The 21,359-nt window shown below is 43.3% G+C and overlaps 1 protein-coding gene and 1 long non-coding RNA gene across 3 annotated transcripts in view; one reads left to right on the forward strand and one right to left on the reverse strand.

Moving 5' to 3' along the window:
- ZNF704 (zinc finger protein 704) overlaps positions 1-3,463 on the forward strand; it is a 239,813-nt gene extending 236,350 nt beyond the window's left edge. Inside the window, exon 10 of the mRNA XM_082719437.1 lies at positions 68-3,463. The gene's annotated coding sequence lies outside the window, so the exon portion shown is untranslated. The remainder of the gene's footprint in view (positions 1-67) is intronic.
- Positions 2,007-21,044, reverse strand: LOC309859046. Of its 2 annotated transcripts, none has more exons than XR_014308500.1 (3): positions 20,772-21,044; positions 15,156-15,262; positions 2,007-3,129 (listed from the first exon to the last, which is right to left on the reverse strand). It is a non-coding gene; the product is annotated as an uncharacterized lncRNA (long non-coding RNA). The 2 variants fall into 2 exon arrangements; XR_014308501.1 differs by lacking the exon at positions 20,772-21,044 and adding an exon at positions 20,099-20,281.
- Between the last annotated feature and the right edge of the window lie 315 nt (positions 21,045-21,359).

Raw genomic sequence — 21,359 nt, forward strand, 5'->3', positions numbered from 1 at the left:
TCTCTCTCTCTGACAAAAAAATAAATAAATAAAATCTTTAAAAAAAAAAAATAAAAAAATAATTAAGGTCCAAGGGGATAAATAGGACTGTGACTTGTACGTGAGGCTCAGTCGGTGAGGCTATCCTCTTCTTTCCAAGAAAAATTTCCATCCGTCTGAACAGCCCCTGGTGATCATCCAGACAGCAGGTCAGTCAGCGCCCAACCTGCGACACACATCACAACACTCAGACAGACTCGCTGACAAAGGACAAGGCAGATCTCTAATCACTTCACCTGGATTCTAAAGCCCTCTGCTTGAGCCACCCACCAGGCCCTTCCACGGGGAAAGCCAGCTGTGTGATCAGACCACCTTGGAAGGACAGAAGAAGGGAGCTTCACATTTAATGTCGCTGGGCCCTGAACTCTGCCCGCAATTATACAGTCGGAAAACTGACTTGACCTTTATTGTGTGAAAAGTAGGTGACTCCCGCAAGGTAAAATTATTTTGACTTTATATGTACGCAAGGAGAAAGCTACTCCAGTCTGCTCTCACTGGTAAGCCCCTGTGCCTCACCCTGGTGGAGCTCTCTTCCCATGCTTTGGGCACACATGACCAAGACAGAGAGGAAAAAGGGAGAGCTTTTGGGGCCAGCAACGCAAGAGCTGGAATTACCCCTCAGGGATCTACAGTGTAGTGTAATTATAAACTGCCCCCCCCCCAAAAAAAGATTACAAATCCTTGCTTTGCTTTTTATGCCTTTTTATCCTATTCTCTGCTAATTGGAAATCAATGACTGTGACTTGACCAAGCCCTGTGATAATATAGCAAGCCCCTTCTTCCAAAGTATCCTGACGGTCTGGGGAACCTCTGTGATCACTGGTAGAAAGCTTTAGAATAGACTTAGATTTTTAGGAAAGAACTCAATACCCCCAAAATGTTCCATGACTTCAATAACTGAAAATGCTCTGGGTGTAAAACAACCCAGAAATGTGGATTATATATGTTTTTAAAAAAAAATGCCATTAATCAATATTTTCCTACAACATGACCTAGAATTCCTATTTTTATAATTAATGGTTGGATGATGATCAGCCATTTAAACATATGCTCTCTGGAATAACCAGATACTAGTGTAGTTTCCAAAGTGTTTCATGTCTCAAAATCTATATACTTAGAAGAAGAACTCAGGATAAGTAAAACTCGCTAGGTCCCAAAGGGTTCATGACCATCATCAAATGCAACTACCGAGTGGCCTACGGTCATCTTTCTCAAACGAGAAGGCTGGGGAGCGAGAGAACAACAGTAATCACAAACCCTCCGTTGCCCTTAGTCCATGGTAAGGTTTAAAAAAAAAAAAAAAAACTCTTTTAAAAATTAAGCCATCTTTCAAATCGTTTTCTACACCAAATCTAAAAATGTTAAAACAAAATTATAAAATATTTCAAATGGGGTATTTAGTGGAAATGCTGTCAGTAAGAAGCATCGCTTTTTAGTGCCCGCAAAACAACGTAAAGCGGGAAGGAAGAGAAAGCAGCAGTCCTTCCTGTGTGATGCTAGTGGGAAAATGACAGGAGTTAACCAGGCATTGGGCGCTAATTCAAAGGCAATGTGACGATGCTATCTGATTTTGAGAGATCTTCTGAAATACAACCTTACCGCCGTTTGGAGGTAAGGAAGTACTTGCTTACAAAAAAGTCTTTAATATTAGTGAATGAATGTATAAAGTTACAAACTATGCATTTTCAAAGAGTAACGTGTATTTTGTATCCAAGTAAATTTTTTCACAAAGTTATCAGAAACACAAATTACTCAAAATAAACTTGAACACATAACATGATGGGAATGTGGGACTCCCGTCTCTTTTCTTCCAGCTGATATTTTTCAAGACAGTGCATTGAAATTTCAGACTCTAAACAACTTCAGCCATTAAGGTAAATAAATAGGAAATGGTTTCTATTTCACTTCTGAAGCAGAAATGAGAAATGCTGGCTGTAACAAAACGTGCCCGGTTTTTTGAAGGTGGATCTTCTAGTAACACTGGATTAATAGGCAAACAAAACTGCGCAAGGTGAAGATGCATCACATTGGATAAATATAGCCTAGGTCATGTCTGTTGTGTTTAATTCTCACTCTGAGAACACAAATTACTCTCCAAAGGGTTTGGGTGATAGCGTTTTGGAGAACAAAATATAAAAATGCTGTCCATCAAATCATCAGGCTTTTTTCAAAATTACATGGAGATAATTACTTATACATTTCTGGAACATCCACTTAGAATATACACACGTTTCTTCAGCCTTCTTGTTGATTTTTTATTTCCATGAAGCTTTTCCCCTACTAACGCACCCTTGCTCCTTAATCAGTACTTTGTTACTCAGCATGAGAAACACCTTCTTTTCTTTCATCTGACAGTGTTGAAATAACTCCATTTCTCTACCATTCTAGTTCTCTTCTATGTCCGTTGAGCAAGTTTCTCAACTGTTTGTAGAAATATGGAAAATACGGAAACACGCACTTCTAAACCTGGTACTTACGGTTATACTGGATATGTTTGCTACCTAGGTAGACGTTTTTGGGGGTGGGGATGTGTCTTTTTATATGATTTCTAGCCAAATGCCGATGTTCTGATACTACATTTCTGAATACCTATCTGACTGTAAATACAGCCTGTGGACGTTCAGGTGAATACCGCTTGGACGTGACTGTTCCTCGGCCGTGCTCCTTGCCAGCTTTTGGCCCATTGTACATAGATTTGTTGAATGTTTAAATGACGTTGTTTTTTCTAAATGCTGTTCTCTAAAACAACTTTTTGAATGTTTTTGCTTTCCATTGTTTGGGACTTTGTGTGTTGGTTTAAAAAAGAAAAAAAACAAAAAAAAATGTTTCCTAAATATTTCACACCAGGAAAAAGACTTCAAATAAACTGGTGCTAATTGAAATAGAAGATAAATTTCCGATGTGAAGACTTACCACATGAGACGTTCACACCAGGTGAACTAAACTGCACTTTCCCGAGGGGACAGCTGGTGCCTCCCTTCCGTAAGCGTCAGGAGGACCACTGAAGGTTCACAGGTTCTATGGCCCACTGAAGTGTAATGCATAAAAATGGCGCTGTCCCCGCAGCGTTGAAGATTTGCCACACTGGTCCTATGGAAGCATTTAGGTAGAAGTAAAGGCTTAGAGTAAGAATCAATTTAGTAATAGTCTTCTGGTCTTTGGACTTTCATGTTCTGTAATGCTTAGCTGTAACAATGAATATGGTGTTGCCAATGTAGTCTGACATCATCGTTGACCTGTACTTACTGCGTGTATGGTTCTACCTTGGGTTGCACTGGCACATGCCAAGCGGGAACACTGGACTTTCAATAAGACCATCCTGACTTCTACAGTGTCCACACAGATGAATTTAAATGCACTTGTAACTGGTTAATTACCATGGAGTCTAACTTCCACTTAATAAAAGTTTTTGTGTATCTGCTTCTATTGGGGAACTGTTTATTTAAGTAAAGGGTAACTAACTTATACCCAAGAAAGTCTCACTGAGGACAGAGAGTTGGACGTTTTACCTACAGTTGTAAAAAATAATTTAAAACTAAAGGGAGGGGACACCTGGGCAGCTCAGCTGGTTAAACATCTACCTTTGGCTCAGGTCATGATCTCAGGGCCGTGGTATGGAGCCCTGCACGGGGCTCCCTGCTCAGCGGGGAGTCTACTTCTCCATCTGCCTCCTGCTCATGTATCTCAAATAAATAAAATCTTTCAGAAAAAGGAAAGAAAAATAAAACCAAAAGAATGTCTTCCCCATATCAACATTCACCATCAAGGCTATCTTTATAAATGTGGAAGAGACATCTGTCTTCTAGAGATCAGCTCCAGTAACTACAACTCAAACCCATTCCCTTGACCATGCCTGCCCAGGTAAGTCAGCTGCTCACCCTGTGCCGCTAGACCTATTTTATCAGACAGGCAGACACAACCTGGCAAACAGAGGAGAGGATACCTGTATTCTTGTGCCAAGCCAGCCTGGAGACTGTTCCCCAGCCCAAGGCTGGGTCCGCTAGAACTTGATATAGTCACCAAGGCTGGGTCCACTAGAACTTGATATAGTCACCTGCAAGAGCCAAGCATATGTATGGGTGCATCGAGGTAGCAGGCTTTGGAGTTCCACGCACTTGGGCACAAATCTAAGTTACGCCTCTTGCAAGATAAATAACTGGACGAGTGATTTAACCCTATAAGTGCCATCCTCATCATGGAACATGATAATAAAAGAGAGGAAGAAGATTTAGCCTAGCTTGGGTAGTATCTTTACCTACTTCTCGTCCAATCCTCTCCTTGGCTTGGGATTGGTGGGGAGGACTATGATCTCTTTCCTACTGCCTGGTTCAGAGAAGGTCCCACATCACAGGGTGATTGCGAGAATTAACATGTCACCAATGCACGGAGAAGTAGCCCACAAATGGAAACCAAAATACTCAAAAACTGGAACCCTCGGACATCCAGAATGAGTGCTTAAAAATACCAGAATTTTCTTTTCGGTTTCTTAAGATTCTTTCTAAAATAAAAATGTCCTGGCTTAGCAAATAGCTTACACAGCACATCTGGATGTTTTCTCGGTTACCCCGATCGTCATTATTTCATCAGTTCCTAGAATGAGCAGTAGAGACAGAGCCCTACAGCTCAGCCTATTCCTGAACTGAGGGGCTGAGGGTGACGACTGGCCTCCCCCACCCTCCCTACCCTGTCCCGTGGGTGTTCTGTGTCTCTAGGGACTAGTGTCCTACGAGCCTGTTGTGACTTATCTAAAACAGAGCTCATCTCTTTCCTCTGTTTATTGGCGTTCCTCTATTCTTGAACCAGAGGTGGGTGGCTTGTCAACCCCATTACTGCTTCCCATTTCCTCCCAGTCATCCCCTTCCGTGCTTCTGTTCACTCTCATCTCTTCTGGCTCCAGTCTCTCCCCGGAGTCTGAAGCCACTGCAGGGACAGCTGGGCCCCGTATTCACACCCAGCAGTTAGAGCTCTCCCGGGGCTTCCCCACGGCATGTCTGCCCGGCTCACGGCTGCACGCATGCCAGCCCTCCTTCCACAGCACAGCATCCTCAGGCTTCCCGGCAAGGGTTTCCAGACAGGGGACTCCCGGCACCTACAGTTGTGCAGTGAATGAGGATGGACACAGCGACCTCCATAAATGGGGCTCCAGCCCCCCATGCCTGCTTCTCCCAGGCTCTCCCTGCAAGGCTCCAGGAAGCTGTCCTCCGAGAACTGCTTTCAGAAGCTGTGCAGCCCTCAAGGGTGGGAAGCAGGAGAAAATACTGAGAATCGGGACTATAGATGTTGACTTGCAAGGTCATGTGTAAATCATCTGTTTGCGAAACACGTTTTTACCAAATGTTTACTATCTAAAAGGTTGCATAGAGAAAGCTCCTGAAGAAACGAATTATTTTAATGGAAAAAAATGAAAACTTCCTTTCCCTCAAAATATATACTCCAAGACCCTCCATTTCTTAAGTTGCAGACTATTCCTATTTTTAAAATCTACCTCTGATAATACACCACCAGGTGTATCGGAGGTGAGCAATCAATTTTTAATGAGTAAATGAACAAACAAATCAGAGTGTTTCTTCAGGCTCTGGATATGCTCTCTGTTCTCAATCTACCATTGCCCAAACAGCAAAGTGGGAGGAAGTAAGTGAACATTTTGAAGACTGCCATAGACATTTATTTGACCTAAGTAGCATTCTTTTAAGGTTATTTAGGCTATGTACTTTGTCAGAACAGCCAACTCCCAATGACCACATTGATTACCTAACAATTACCCAACACAGGACAAAGGGTACAGTAACATCCACTGTTTTTAATGTACAAATCCTTGCACATAGCAATAATTCAATAAGCATCTAAGCAAAAAAAAAAAAAAAAAAGGATGCTTCTCAATGAAATAAATGGCAAAATAGGCCAGCACTATTAAAAGCATGCAGAGTGAACAGGAGGTGACTACCAGATTTGAGTCGATAACACAGGATAGGAAATCTAGGCTGGCCCTGAGACAGGACAGACACTATTTTATAAGGGGGAGCCGGCTATGACAGTGATTGTTTACTTGCTTGTCTCTAAGTAATATATGTACAAAGTAAAAATGAAAAATCGAGGCAGAAAAAAGCTTATATTGAAAGCAGACCCCTAACTGCTCTGTCCCCTTCCCCCCCTTCCTCATATGCTTAGAAGCAGCTATTTCTAACTCATTTCATTGTTTCTTCTAATATTCGACTCCATTTTTTCTAAATGATATGCAAATATTGCCTGGCGGACAGGACGACGAGCACAGACAGAGGTATCCACGGTACCCAGAGCGAGGGAGACACGGCCCAGCATAAGGCTGCAGAGGGAGGCAGAGGGGCTGGCAAAGGGCCCAGCCCAGGCAAGTGCCTCAGTTCCAAGGGTGCCCCTGCCCACAGGGCAGATCGAAAATTCTGAGCAAGACATGCGTGTTGCTGGCAACAAATTGTGGGGCCACCGGCAGATCCAGGAGTCTCTCATGAGTCTGCTGACTAGCAATCGATTCCCTAAAGTGTGGTGAGCCCTGCAAACAGTCAAGCATCCTCCCCTCCAAGTTCAATCTGTAAACTAGCCTCCATTCCAGACCAGAGCCTTCAGCCAACCAGCTGGCTGGTGGGTCTCTCTCCATCTCTTTCAACAGCACGTGCACCAACATGCCTGGTTTTCGGTCCATTCCTTATTTATCTGATTTCTTTGTAAGGCCCAAATCATCACAGGAAAACGCCTTGAGTCAGATTTTTGAAAAACAGCTGCAGGCCCAAGTTCCTCATTATTTACCTTGGGGCTCTATTGGACACGCTGGGAACCAGTCCACGGTTGGCAGCACATAGAAATCCCACTCAAACTAGATGAGACAAACACAAGTGGGGAATTTACTAATAATAAGGATAACACGGCAAGGCCCTGTGGAGGCCTAGAAGCAAGGTTGAGAAAGCCACTGGGAAACACAGAAGCCTTTCCTGTCCTATCCCCTCCCTGCAATGGTGAAAAATGGCCACCAGAGGCCCACACTGAACTCACAGCACCTGTCCATAGTGGCCTAGAATCCTGGAGACCCAACTCCAAACTCAGGAATCACTGACCAGCTTGGGAGAGATATCTCCCCGTCCCTGACCCCCAGTTCCAATCAAAGGGGCGTGGGGGGAGGTGCGGTGTTAGGAATCATGGCGGAGGGACCCTAATAAAAAGGTGTGAAGTTGGGAAGGAAACCATGGGTGGAGAAAATAATTAGCACTCCTACTACAAAATACAAAAGTCAGTTTTTCTCGCTAATACACATAATTGTAGAATTTGCACCGGAGGTGGTATTAAAGATCATCTAACCTAACTCTTTTACTTCCTAGATGAGATTCCTGACCCAGGAATGTCATTTTGCATGTTAGTTTGTTTAGTTAGTTTTGATGTTAGTTTGTTTTCATAAGATTTTCTTGCTTTCTTGTTTTCTGAAAAACAAAGTTGTCTATTCTCTTAAACATAACCATGAAGCCCATACAGGGTAGGACCACTGGAGCAACACTACCTGAATTCAAATCCCAGCCCCACCATGTACTAGCTGTGTGACCTTGGGGAGGTCAATTAACTTCTCTGTGCCTCCATTTCCTGCTCCATAAAATGTGAATAATAATAATAATAATAATATGACCTACCTTCTGTGAGTTCTATGCATTCACAATGAGTTAATATGTGTAAAGTGTGCGGTGTGGGGCCTGACACACATTGAGGGCTATAAAAGTAGTATGTGAGTCATTGACACCATCATCATTTAAATAGCTTGAGACAAATGCATTAACCAAAAAATCGCATCAAACCATGAGAGCAGGAGCCATTGGTTAAGTGGCAGTAAAGCTATAAGTAGATATTTATGTCTGACAAAGATCATTTCTAATTTTTCCAACGTAGAATTCTTCTACACTACAGAAGAAAAGTAAAGAGAAAATAAAATAACTGATAATGACAACACTCAAAAAAAAAAAAAAAAAAAAAACCAAGGGTAGATTGATACATTTTTTTCAAACTACTTCCGTGCATATTCATGAGCACGGTTGTGATCACACAGTATATATAATTCAACCTGTAGCTTGTAGCCACTTAACATGATAACATATGCATTTTCCCATATCATGAAATATTTTTGAATGCCTCCACTTTAATGGCTGTGTTATAGTTAAACATGTAGATATACAATGATTTCCTGAAATAGTCCCATATTTGGAAAACACAGGTTGCTTCCAATTGTTTTTTAAGATTTTATTTTTAAGTAATCTCTGCACCCAACTTGGGGATCAAACTCACAAGATCGAGAATTACACACTGGGGGCACCTGGGTGGCTCAGTGGGTTAAAGCCTCTGTCTTTGGCTCAGGTCATGATCTTGGCGGTCCTGGGATAGAGCCCACATAGGGCTCTCTGCTCAGCAGGGAGCCTGCTTCCCCCTCTCTCTGCCTGCCTCTCTGCCTGCTTGTGATCTCTGTCTGTCAAATAAATAAATAAAATCTTAAAAAAAAGAGTCACACACTCTACCCACTGAGCCAGCCAGGTGTCCCTGGTTGCTTCCAGTTTTAAACTCCTTTAAATTCTTAATACAGATTGCCAAATTACTGTCCAAATTACTTGGTTCAATTTATTCTCCCAACAGCAAAGTGAATGAGTGTCTTTCTAAAATGAATATTACCATTTTTTTAAAGATTTTATTTATTTGGCAGAGAGAGATCACAAGTAGGAAGAGGAGCAGGCAGAAAGACGGGGAAGCAGGCTCCCTGCTGAGCAAAGAGCCCGATGCGGGGCTCAATCCTAGGACCCTGAGATCATGACCTGAGCTGAAGATAGAGGCGTGACCCACTGAACCACCCAGGTGCCCTGAGTATTACCACTTTTTAAAAAAATCTTTCCTAAATTGATAGGTATTAAAAGACAAGTTGTTCTTGTTTTAATCTGATAGTAAATATTTTTCTATGTCAACCATTTAAAATTCCTATTTCCAATATGTTATTTTATGTCCTTTGCCTATTTATCTTTTGAGATCGTAACTTTTCCTTATGTATTAGTAGGAGTTGTTTATATTGCTAGTTTGTAAACTTCTGTCTTATTTGCTATAATAATTTTCCCAATTTATGTGCATTTAAAATTCAGAGGCATTTCTGCATACAAATTTTTAAATTACTGTATCACGAAATCTGTTGATGTTTTTCTTTAAAATTTCACATATTACTTATAGCTTAGATAGGCCCCTCATATTGAGGTATCAGAAAATATTTCTTCACATTTTCTTTCAGCTTTTTTTAATACTATTGGGGAGGGATTGGGGTTCTTTTTACTATCTAAAATATTTGTTATAGGTCAAGATCAAAATGTAATTTTTTTTCTTCCCAAATAGCTGGCCAATTGTCCCCATCTCATTTATGATTAACCCAGCCATTCTGCAGATTCACATTACCATTAACTACTAAATTCTTATCATATTGGAATCTGCTCAAGGCTCTTTTGTTCCTGATTAAACTGAGGCAGTTATTTCCTGCCTCCTTTTTCTCTGGGCACTTGCACATGATTAGGCACAGGGATGGCGAGGCGGACAGAATCTGGTCCGGGAAATCATCTTCTGTCATCTGCTGAGACTTTCATTCCATGAGGTCTTCGGACTTCCATCTCCACCATCCCATCCCTGGCTCTTGATGTCTGCGGTCCTGCACGATCTCTCATTGGCATGAAGCCCATGCACATCTCCTAATATTACCCCACATTACCCCCTCTAGGACCCTTCCATCATCCTGGCCTTGTCTCAACTCTTCTGCCTCTCTCCTGGGGTCCTGGGAGACTCAAAAGCTGTCGTGGGTGATCCTAGACCTTGACATGCTGCATTACCTCTCCTACGTGGACTTTCAGGTGCCACAACGGTCCCTCACCTCAGCAAGCTTTGGAAAACTGGGCAGAGACCCCCTCGACTTTGAAGTCTCCCTAAATGCATTTGGCATCGCTCACACCTCCTGCTCCTACAGGATTGTTGGTGAGATTATACCAGAGGGTTGCTCTGTGGCTCTCCTTTCTGCCTCTCCAAATTCTTCCTCCTCCTCCCCTCCCCCTACGAAGTCTCTACTTTATAACATCCTGTGCCCCTCTCAGCCCAGTGTCATCTTTGACAATACCTTCTCCTTCACTCTTTGGGACAAGTTCATTACCAAGTCCATTGGCTTTTCCCTACAAACTATCTCATAAATGTAATCCATACTGTGTTTCCACTCCCACTCAGGTGGAAGACGGCATCCTTTACTGCTGGTCCTTCCTCAGTGGCACCTTGCAAGTCTCCTTCCTGCATCTTCCAGCCCTTTCGGTGCATTCGCCTCACAGGAGCCACTGTGCCCTTAAAAACACAAACAGTGATCACACAGCTCTTACTTTGTGCACGTTGGCAAATTTCCTTGGCTCTCAAGATAGAACTCCAGTTCCCGACAAGGCCAGCAAATGTGAGTCCCTGCTCACTTTGGCCCTGTCCAAGGGAAGCCTCTCTCTACCTGCTGGCTTCGGCCCCTTATGCACATGTCCTGTGTCCCATTCTAGTGCCTTCTCCCATGCTCTTTCCTCTGCCCAGAAAGTTCCCCCTAAGTTTTACTGTCTTTTTCCCTGTCCTCACCTCCACTCCTACCCTTCATCTGGCTAACTCCTTGTCACTTCCTTGGGGAAAATCCCACCCCACCAGAGATTAGGTCTTTCTTAGTCACTGCCCAAGAGCTCTGGGAAGGCAGGGACTATGCTGATCTTACTTGCTACTTCTCTGGTATGTAGTAACCAGTGGGTCATGACTGAATGAATGAATGAATGAATGAATGAACGAGCATAAAAGAAGGATGTGGGAGATGCAGATAGGAAACATGAATCAAATCATAGGTACCCAAAGTGTTTGTCTCAATTCATTACCAATCATTCTTTCTCATATGTTATTTTCCCAATTCATGCAGCTTAGTTTATGACACTTAGCTTGTGCTTGGTCAAAATCTCCAGTAGTAAATTGGCCACATTTCTTTCCTTGTACATAATCTCAGCTTCGATCTACCTATTCTACCAAATGTGTAAATTCCAAACAAACTTAGGAGGGAAAGAGGGCAATCAGGCCTTGAATGATACACACATCAAAATGTACTTGAAAGTTTCTTAAATGAATAAACGGAATGAAAACTGCAAAGCTGGGGCGCCTGGCTGGCTCAGTCGGAAGAGCATGCGACTCTTGAGCTCAGGGTTGTGAGTTCAAGCACCAAGTTGGTGTAGAGATTATTCAAATAAATAACTTTTAAGAAAGAAAGAGAGAAAGAAAGAAAGAAAGAAAGAAAGAAAGAAAGAAAGAAAGAAAGAAGAAAGAAAGAAAGAGAGAGAAAGAAAGAGAGAAAGGGAGAGAGAAAGAAAGAAAGGAACCGGAAAGCTACTTCAGTCACATGGAGTTTGATCTACCAGTCACCCTCTGACCATTCCCCCCCAAAAAAAAAGTTGACAAAAAAGAAAACCCAAAGTGTACCATCTCCCCTCTAAGTTTTTTGAGGCAGTAGTAATGGAAAAATGGTTTTCTGAAAAAACTCAAGCAATAAATGTCTCTGAATAGAGATTTAAGTCCTAGAACTTTTATAATCTGATGACAATCTAGAAAAACTGGATTATAAGCATGCATCCTTGACTTTGCCTGGACAACATGAATCATCTCTTTTCTCTGCCCAGTGTCTGCCACCGTCTGCAGTATCACTATTTTCAAACAAAGCTCATAGTCCAAAATTATTATGTAAACCACAACACCTTCACATGAAATTATTTACTTTTACTAATAGAAAAGGTATTTTTGGCTACAGTGAAACCATAAATCTGGCCAGTTTTGCTTTAGTTCATTTGTTTGGATAGCCATCTGGCAAAATTATTCAACACCATGTAAACAGACTCTTCCTTGGTACAAGTCAAGTATTTTCTATTTAGAAGTTGATGTTGAAGAAAAAAAAAAAAAAGCGGGCGTGCCTAAGGCTGAGCTCTAATTCTTTTTTCACCTTCTTCTCTTTGCTTTTTATAGCCACATGAACAATGGATTTGACTTAGAACTTCTTGTACATGTTTATTCACCATATGATAACACCATAATCAAACTGCTTCCAGATGCCACGTTTGAAAATCAGCATCGTAGGGTTCGAGAAACCAGAACTGGCTGTAGATTCTGCTTTCTAGGACTGAGGGATCATTCATCCCTAGGTGGAAAGGTCTTTGGTTTTGAGGGAAAAACTTCAGAGAGCTTTGACAGTTCTTTTTAGGAGGAAAAAAAGAGGTTCTCTGGGCAAGCCTGCATGGCCAATTCTTCTGCCTAATATGCAAATGAAACTTGGACAGTTGGGCAGTGTGTGTGCGTGCGTGCGTGCGTGTGTGGAGGACACCGAGGATAATGGACCTGGGAACAGAAAAGGAAACAGGGAGACTTGGGGAGAGTACAGTACTGTCCAACAGAAATTTCTATGATGATAGAAATGTTCTATGCCCAATGCGGTAGCCACTTACCATATGTGGCTATTGAGCATTTGAAATGTGGTGATATGACTGAAAGCCTGAATTTTTAAATTATTTAACTTAAATTTAAATTGCCACATGTGGCTAATGGTTATCCTCCAAAAGACACTGAAGAAAAGAGGACCCTTCACATCAACTCTTCCCCTTCCCCAAACCTGAACCACAAACAGCAGGGAGAGGCCTGAAAGCTCCAGAAAGAATCTCCCAGGGCAGAGACACTGAAGGACTTTCAAGAAGGCGATGAGTGAGTGACAGTCAATGCTAAGTTGCCTTTTGCTCTGTGTTTCCTTTCTGTTGTCCACAAACTTCAGTAAACATCTCTTGTGCTGAAGGGGCCACGCATGTCAAACTGCCTGGGGCTGCCCCCTCGCATCTGATATCCTCATGTAATTACTAAGAGTCCCTGCTTCACTCTCAAGTGTCCCACTTGGACAATGTATCATATCAACTCCCTACTTACACACATTGCCTTGTGTGTAGAGATTTGAGGAAAGGAATGTGAAGAGAAGCTCAGACTTACCCATCACCTCTCTCCAGCAGCCTTGTGCAAGAGCTTGGTTGGGGGCTTGGGGGGTGGGGCAGAACCAGCAGCCCAAGAGCCAATCAACATGGTAGACCAGTTCACAAGTGGGCCTGCCAGCACAGAAGTGAGACCAAACTATCCTTCCCCTAAGTAAGCCAGGGGAGGGTGAAAGCAGGGAGAGAGCAGTGCAGAGAAAGCCAGTTATCAAAAAAGAAAGAGAAATATAGTTTCTCTGGTATTCTCAAGTATTACCAAGAAAAACTAGACAGATTAAATGTCTTTCCACTTCTCTGTGTTTAGTAAAATCCATTATTAGTATGCAGAACACTCTACTGCAGTTAAATCTGTAATAACACAAATTTTCAAGACATAATTAAAGTTTAAAATAAAATTATCTGACATTTCCATAAGGATAAAATAAAACCAAACAACCACTTCTAAGGGAAAGTAAAACCCAAAAATCCAACAGCCTGAGCTATAACTAAGATATACTATTTGACGGGGGCGCATGGGTGGCTCAGTGGGTTAGGCCGCTGCCTTCGGCTCGGGTCATGATCTCAGGGTCCTGGGATCGAGTCCCGCATCGAGCTCTCTGCTAAGCGGGGAGCCTGCTTCCCTCTCTCTCTCTCTGCCTGCCTCTCTGACTACTTGTGATTTCTCTCTGTCAAATAAATAAATAAAATCTTTAAAGAAAAAAAAAAAAGATATACTATTTGACATTAATTTCTAACTTTAGATCCAACACTTTGTGTGTTTTTACTGTGTATGTGTAAATGCACATGCGCATGTGGTCAAAATGCTTAAGATCTACTCTCTTAGCAAATTTCCAGTATATAATATAATATTTTCTCCCTATTTCCCCTACCTACCAGCCCCTAGTAACCACCATTCTACTCTGTATGAGCTTTGTCTTTTTTTTTCAAACAACTTAGATTACTCCCATATCTTGGCTATTGTGAACAATGCGGCAATGAAAATGGGAATACAGATATCCCTTCAAGATAGTGATTTCAGGGGCGCGTGGGTGGCTCAGTGGGTTAAGTCTCTGCCTGCGACTCAGGTCATGATCTCAGGGTCCTAGGATCAAGTCCCACATCAAGCTCTCTGCTTAGCGGAGACCCTGCTTCCCCCCACTCCCCACCTGCCTCTCTGCCTACTTGTCTCTGTCTGTCAAATAAATAAATAAAAAGTCTTTAAAAAAAGATAGTGATTTTATTTCCTTTGGAGAAATACTCAGAAGCAGAATTACTGAATCATATGGCAGTGTTATTATTTTTTAAGGAACTCTGTATTGTTTCCCGTAGTGGCTATACCAATGGACACTCCCACCAACAGTGAACAAGGGCTCTGCTTTCTACATGTCCTTACCAACATTTGTTATCTCTTGTCTTTTTGATAATAGCCATCCTCACAGGTATGAGGTGATTTCTCATTGTGGTTTTATTTACATTTCCCTGATGATTAGTGATGTTAAGCATCTTTTCATATAACTCTTATTCATTTGTGTATCTTCTTTGGAAAAATGTCTATTCAGTTCCTTGACAATTTTAAAATGACTTTTTATTATTTATTTTTTTTTTTTTGCTTCCTATGTGCTTTTAAAGCCTTACACAGAACATTAAATGACTTCTCAGTTACCAGATTTATAAATAAGAACTAGACATTTTGGGGGCACCTGGGTGGCTCAGTTGGTCAGGCCTCTGCCTTCGGCTTAGGTCATGATCCCAGGGTCCTGGGATCAAGTCCCTTATTGGGCTCCCTGCCCAGTGGGGGGTCTGCTTCTCTGCCTTTCTGGCCCTCTCCCTCTTGTATTCTCTCTCTCTCAAATAAATAAATAAAATCTTAAAAAAAAAAAAACAAAAAAAGAAGAACTAAGCATTTTTACTTTCTCAGTCCTCAGTCCACTGTATTGCAGTTGAAGAATAATTTACTTTCCTTTACTTCCAGACATACACACATTTTTGTATTTTGTATTTTTGTATTTTGTATTTTGTATTTTTGTATTTTGTATTTTTGTCCTTTTGATGACCCAAGAAGATAAAGTCCTGGAGTATATTTCGCCTACATACCACTGAGGTGATAGCAGCAAGAGGAAGAACGGTGGACGATTAAGAAGGCGGGCTCTGGAGTCAGACGTCAGGTTTGAATCCTGGTTCTACCATCTTAGTTTTCTCACCTGTAAAATGAGGATATGTTTAGTAATTAGCCAATGAGGCTGTTATGAAGATTCAGTTAGATAATCCGCATAAAGCACTTAGCATGATTCCTGACAAATATAATATGTGCTTACTAAGTGCTAACTGTGCTGATGAAGAGGATGACGGTAATTGGTGATTAGCTGGGAGACAGGAAAATTTGATAATTTAAATACAACTCCAAAAACAAGTTACAAAGACATGCTTTAAAAAATGAATCCTGGGGCCCCTGGGTGACTCAGTCAGTTAAGTGTCCAATTCTTGATTTCTCTTCAGGTCATGATCTTGTCATTGGATCAAGTTTGCATCCGGCTCCAAACCGGGCACAGAGCCCGCTTGAAATTCTCTCTCTCTCCCTCAGCCTCCCTTCTCAAACAAAAAATGAATCCAAATCGAGGCTTCACTCTTGCTGCTCTAAGACAACATTCAGCCTCGTCAGTCGTTGATCCATCATTCCCTCAGTTGGTTAGGCCTCTGCCTTCGGCTTAGGTCACAAAATTCATTCTGTTTTCTAATAAAATATGAATTCCTCAACCTATATTGACACATATTTGTATGCTGACACCAGAGTAATTTGAAATATGGAAGGTAACCAGTAAATATTTATTTCTTTAAAGATTTTATTAATTTACTTAAGAGAGAGAGTGAGTGGGAGAGAGAGCACAAGTGGAGAGAGGGGCTGAGGGAGAAGGTGGGGGGAGCGCAGACTCCCTGCTGAGCGGGGAGCCCAATGCAGGGCTCGATCCCGGGACACTGAGCCAAAGATAGACACTTAGCTGACTGAGCCACTGCAACAGTTACTGACTGAGCATTCGTTATGTGAGCGGCACTGACTGCGCTCGGCGCCAAGGACACACACCGCGCTCGCCGCTGAGGTTTAGTAGGAGTTGATCACACAAAGCCAGAGTATTCTCGTTTATGAGCAGGAAGAGAAGAAATTGGCTTTTTGCCAATAAATTCAGTACTGACCTCCACAATGTCCACTTTTTATAGTCCCCCCTTATAGAAGACTTATGGAACCCCGGAGCCTCACCTAGTGCCGGCCACACTGAGATGCAGAAGCAGCAGCATGGCTATAGGGGTGTCCCCAGTCTGCAGGGAACTGGTTTCAAGGCTGTGCGCCCCTGGTCAGAGAGGAGAGACTACGAACAGAGTCTCAGCGAGGGTGTGCAGGAGCCTCCCTTGCTTAGAAGCCCCATCCCTCGAGAACCATCTCTACTGGAACAGCCCCAGAACCACAGCTTCCAGGAGTCAGTGAAGGGAGAACCCAGCTAGTGCCCATAGAGCTCAGGAAGCCCAGAGCTGTGCCTTCTCACCAGGCAGGTACATTCATTCATGGCCCTCCCAGCCCAGACTCAGCTTAGCAACCACAGCGCATTCTTACCACGAGCAGCGTGGCCTAAAAACAGAGCTAGCATTCACCTCTGCTGGGTTTCCAGGCAAACAGAGCAAAAAAGTTAGCTCCAGGTCATTTTATTTTTCATTAAGAAGGGGAAAATGTTTTATTAATCTTTCACTCAGAAATCCCTATTCTCGACTCCTCTGAGCTCCCCAAATCTTACCAGGAATCACCAGTGAGTGAGAGGTCTCTGATGCACCCTAAACTCAGTATGTACAAGACCAACATAATCTTCTCCCCCTGCCTGCACATTGTATGATCCCTGTTGTAACTCACGCAATCGTCATCCATCCAATCATCCCCTACATAGAATTCTTCCACGGCTGTCCATTCCAAGAGCAGGACAATTCAGGCTCTTCAGAACTTACACATGGTCTACCTCCAGCCTCCTCCATAGCACCCTACCCTTAGACAAAGACTCTCCCTCATTCTCCCATTTCTCAACATTAGAAAATATCTACAGCCTTTGTTCAGACCTGGAACAGCCTTCTATTGACAAACAACTGGTCAACCAAGGGCTTCAAACTCTTGAAAAACAAACTTAAACATCAACTCTAAGAAGACACATGTTCATCCTCAGTACAAATTAGTCATTCCCTCTGTGTTCTCCCTCAGCACAGGGGAGGCCTCCCTTGCAGCACTGCCCATGTGGTTGTGGTCCCCATCACCCAAAAGCTACTGCAAGGAAGAAACCAAGCCTTATCCATGTTGTCTCCCCAGAGCCACGAATCCATCTCTGTACATGGAGTACCTCAGAGTCTACTGGCTTGAATGCAAATAGTAGCATTGAAGCTGTGCCTTAAGAAACCAGTAGAACTTCTGAGGAGAAACAGAGGATAAGGCCCAGAAGCAAGAAAGTGGGAGCACAACGGTCCGGTTGGCTGACACCTGAATCCTTGGAAGGAAAGCGACATTTCAGATTCACTGTGATCCCACCCCAACCAGACTTAGGCTTCATTCAGTATGAAATGGTTGTACCTCACTGTTAAAACTATGCAAAGATTTGAAAAAAAAAAAAAATTAAGAGGTTATATCACAATCAAGTCTTTAGGTATGATTTTTTTCTAAATGATAAAATACATAGATCTTTTGGGAACAAAAAAAAAAAGGGTTCCTCAAATCAAGGCTGTAAACATTAAACAAAGGATATATCGTAAAAAGTACTAAGATTTTTGTTTGTGATTTCATCTATCCTAATACACAATCTTTAAAATGAGAGATGAGGGGCCCAGGGCCTTCTGATAGAGGCTCAAGGGGGTAAAAATTGAGAACCATCATCAGTGCTACATAGCGCGGAACCACTAGACTTACATGAATGCTGCCCCTTCATACCCTGTCATCACGCAGTCATAGTAATGAGATTATGAACACCTGCCAAACTGACGAATAAAAGAAGTGAAAGGAGCTGAGACAACCCACAGACCAAAATAATGCAAGATTTTTGCAGTCAATTTCAAGCATCAGGGGCTAAGAAAAATACCAGTTAAGATTACCCGATGTACCGTCCCTAGTTCTTGGGGGAAGGAGTTTGGTTTTTTAACTTATTTTTGGAAATGAACAAAACAAATTCCTCAGTGTGACTCGAACTCTTCCATCTTTCTTGTCCTACCTCATCAGGGGCAGACTGGCATTTCACCCAATCAATCCCAGAATGGTATTAAACACTTCCTATGTTGATAGTACTCTCTCTGACACTAAGAGAAAAAGGGGGGGGGGGATGTAGTTCCTGCCACTGAGAAATAAAATTGAAAAAGGTAAACAATAAGATAAGGAGATTTCTAACATGCATTGTTGAATTTTAAAAAGTGAGATACAGACTACCAGTGATATAATATGCTCCTATTTGTATAAAAATGTGTACAGTGTATACATATGCTTATATAGGCATGTTTTTGCATTGGAATGTTCTAAATACTACACAGAAAGTCATGGCTGGAGGTTACCTCCGGAGAGGTATGCCATGTGGGGTCTGAAAGATGTTTCAATCATGTATCCTCTTATACTGTTTGTTTGCCATGTGCATGCATTTCTTTAACTTTTTAATTATAAGTACAACACACAAATTCAAGCAACATCACAAGTCAGGAGACGATTACAGGGAAAAGAGAAACCAACATTTATTGACTAAACTCTCTGCACCAGGCATATCTCCCCGGCCACCTCCTGATCATTACTGCACAACGGGTGTGGCAGGGATGTTTCTAGCCCCTGGAAAATAGCCTGAAACCTCTCCTCGTGCTGTTCTGCCACCTCAGTCAAACAGGCAGCTGGCTCTGACTCTAAGCTTTTCCTAGCAATATGGAATGCAGCCAAATTTGGATGGTTTCCCAGGGAGGGTAAATAGTGTGTTGGAGATTGGGTTAAAACAACCAAACTCCTTTTTAGCAAGCCGATGGGATCAATCCAGGGCTTGTAAAGTACTACCTAAATTGTTTTTAGTTCCTTTGATTGCTTTTTCCATCTTGAAAACTGTAAAACACACACACCCTCTCCAACTTAGGATCTGCTGCTTTAACAACTATTTACCCCATGTAGCAACCAAGCATGTATGGTTTCTTTTGTGCCAATGGAAGCAAGATAGTAGTTTCTATTATTATCATTGTTAATAAAACAAATTAAACTTCTGTGATATCTGTAAATTACTGTTAACGCGGATTCTTATTAAACCTTTATCGAATGCTGCCCTCTAGTGGACTCTTCGGTAAAAACCTGCTAAAAATAGATTTTAATTAAGTTTTAACCGGTTACAAAGGAGAACGGTAATGATAGATGCACATCTTTTGAAATTAAATATTCACCATCCAACAATAATTTCAATTAACTCTGCCCTTCATAAAATGTTGACCTTGTCGTCGTTTTCTTAAATATTCTAAATATTTATCTTGCTGGGAAACGTTTATCTTAACACACGCAAAAGTGGTCTGTTTTCCAAGGCAGACCTGAATTGACGTGACAAGCACCCCAACAAAATGTTTAAATGCCTACTATTTCATAAAAGTGACCACTGTGACTGTCTAGATATTCACAATAGTTTTTAAATAATGTATCAGCGATCCTTTTTTTGTCAATATTGTTAAAGCAGAGCTTCAACGAGGAGCAACCTTAACTCTGGAAGGCTGTTTTAGCAAGAAAGCAGGAGGACACCAGAGTTTGATGCCCTTGCTTTGGATATACTGGCAGCCACTTGGAAACCTCTGTCTTGCCTTTCTGCCTCATTGCCTGCAAGTCATTCATCACTTAGTTTAATATAACTCGGGACCCAAACATACGCAGGCTGCCAAGTTCTCTGAGCTTTAAAAATAATTTTTTTTCCCCCAGCTAGAGCATGCTTTGTATTTACAGCATCCTCTCCCCGCCCCCACCCCAAGAAGCTCAGAGGGCTTTGCCTAGACCTGCAGCAGCGGGCGGTCCTGATTACCTGCAGGCACCAGAGCCCTGAGCATCCTTTCAGCCCCTGGGGCGGAATCCCTGCCTGGTTCCGACCCCGGTCCCCGGGCCTCATTCTTAAGGTTTCGGCAGCTCGCGGTAGAAGGAGAAATACGTCGGAAATCTCAGAGGCTGCGTCTTTCCCGCGCGGCCCCGCGGCACCGACCCTGCGCGACGGGAGTCCCAACCCCGAGTCCCTGCTGCCTCGCCCTCCCCGCCCCACACCCCCGCGAGCTGCGCTGGGCTCCACCGCCCCGGCAGGAGGCGCGGCCCGGGGAGGACTCGGCGGAGCCCGGCCGCTTCTCGAAGGTCCCCTCCAGCCCTGGAACGGCCGCTCGAACACCGGCTCGAAGGCGTCACCCTCGGAACTCGGCGGCGTTCGCCCCGGGGCCTCCAGGCCTCCCGGCCATCCCCGCCGCTGGTCGGGGGCGCGGCCGAAGCGCGCGGAAAACCCGCAGGGAAACCCCCCTTTCGTTTGAAACTCTTGATGTCAACATTCAAGAAGGAAAGAAGAGTCACCTGGAGAGAATATAAATTGCCACAGGAAAAATCTGTCCGGGGACCCTCCTCGGGGCACGACCCACCCTCCCCGGTTTTAACTCTCCCCGGGTTCCGCCGAAGTGTCTGTCACTACCCCCCTCGATTTGAAAACTCTCGTAACTTACAATGATCTCCCTTTTCATCTCCCCTGGGGTTTTTCCCTTTGATGTCCAGTTCCGTGTGGCTTCTTCTCCTCGGGGGATTCCTTAGCTGTGGCATTTCTGCCACTTTCTTAAACTTTCCTGCATACTTTATCGGTTCCCTCTGCTCCCTTTTCCTGGCGGGGAGAAACGCATCCCGGGTGGAAACGCTGCGTCTGAGCCAAGCTGGGGTTTGTGTGCACTAACACGTGTGCCAAGGCGGCGTGGCCTTTAGAAAACGAACGTGTAAAGAAATACCTCGAGTGGGTTTTGCTGAACCAGAAAGAGGAGACAGAAGAGGGGGGCGGGGAGGAGAAGGGAGAAGAGAGAGGGCGGAGAGAAGGAGGGGGAAGACGGGACTGGGGAGAAGAGGACAGCGGGAGGGCGACAGGGGAGGATAGAGGGGAAGCGGGTAGACAGGGACGGAGACTGGGGGAGGAAAAAACAGAAAGGGGGGTAAGGGGCAGAAAAGGAGGGAGGAGGTGCAGAAAGAGGGAGCAGGACAGAAGAAGGGAGAAGAGGAGAGAGGATCTTGGAGAGGGAGAGCGGGCAAGGGATAAGGGTGTGAGGAAG

This window comes from Mustela nivalis, assembly GCF_964662115.1.
Source record: "Mustela nivalis genome assembly, chromosome: 2".
Lineage (NCBI taxonomy): Eukaryota > Metazoa > Chordata > Mammalia > Carnivora > Mustelidae > Mustela > Mustela nivalis.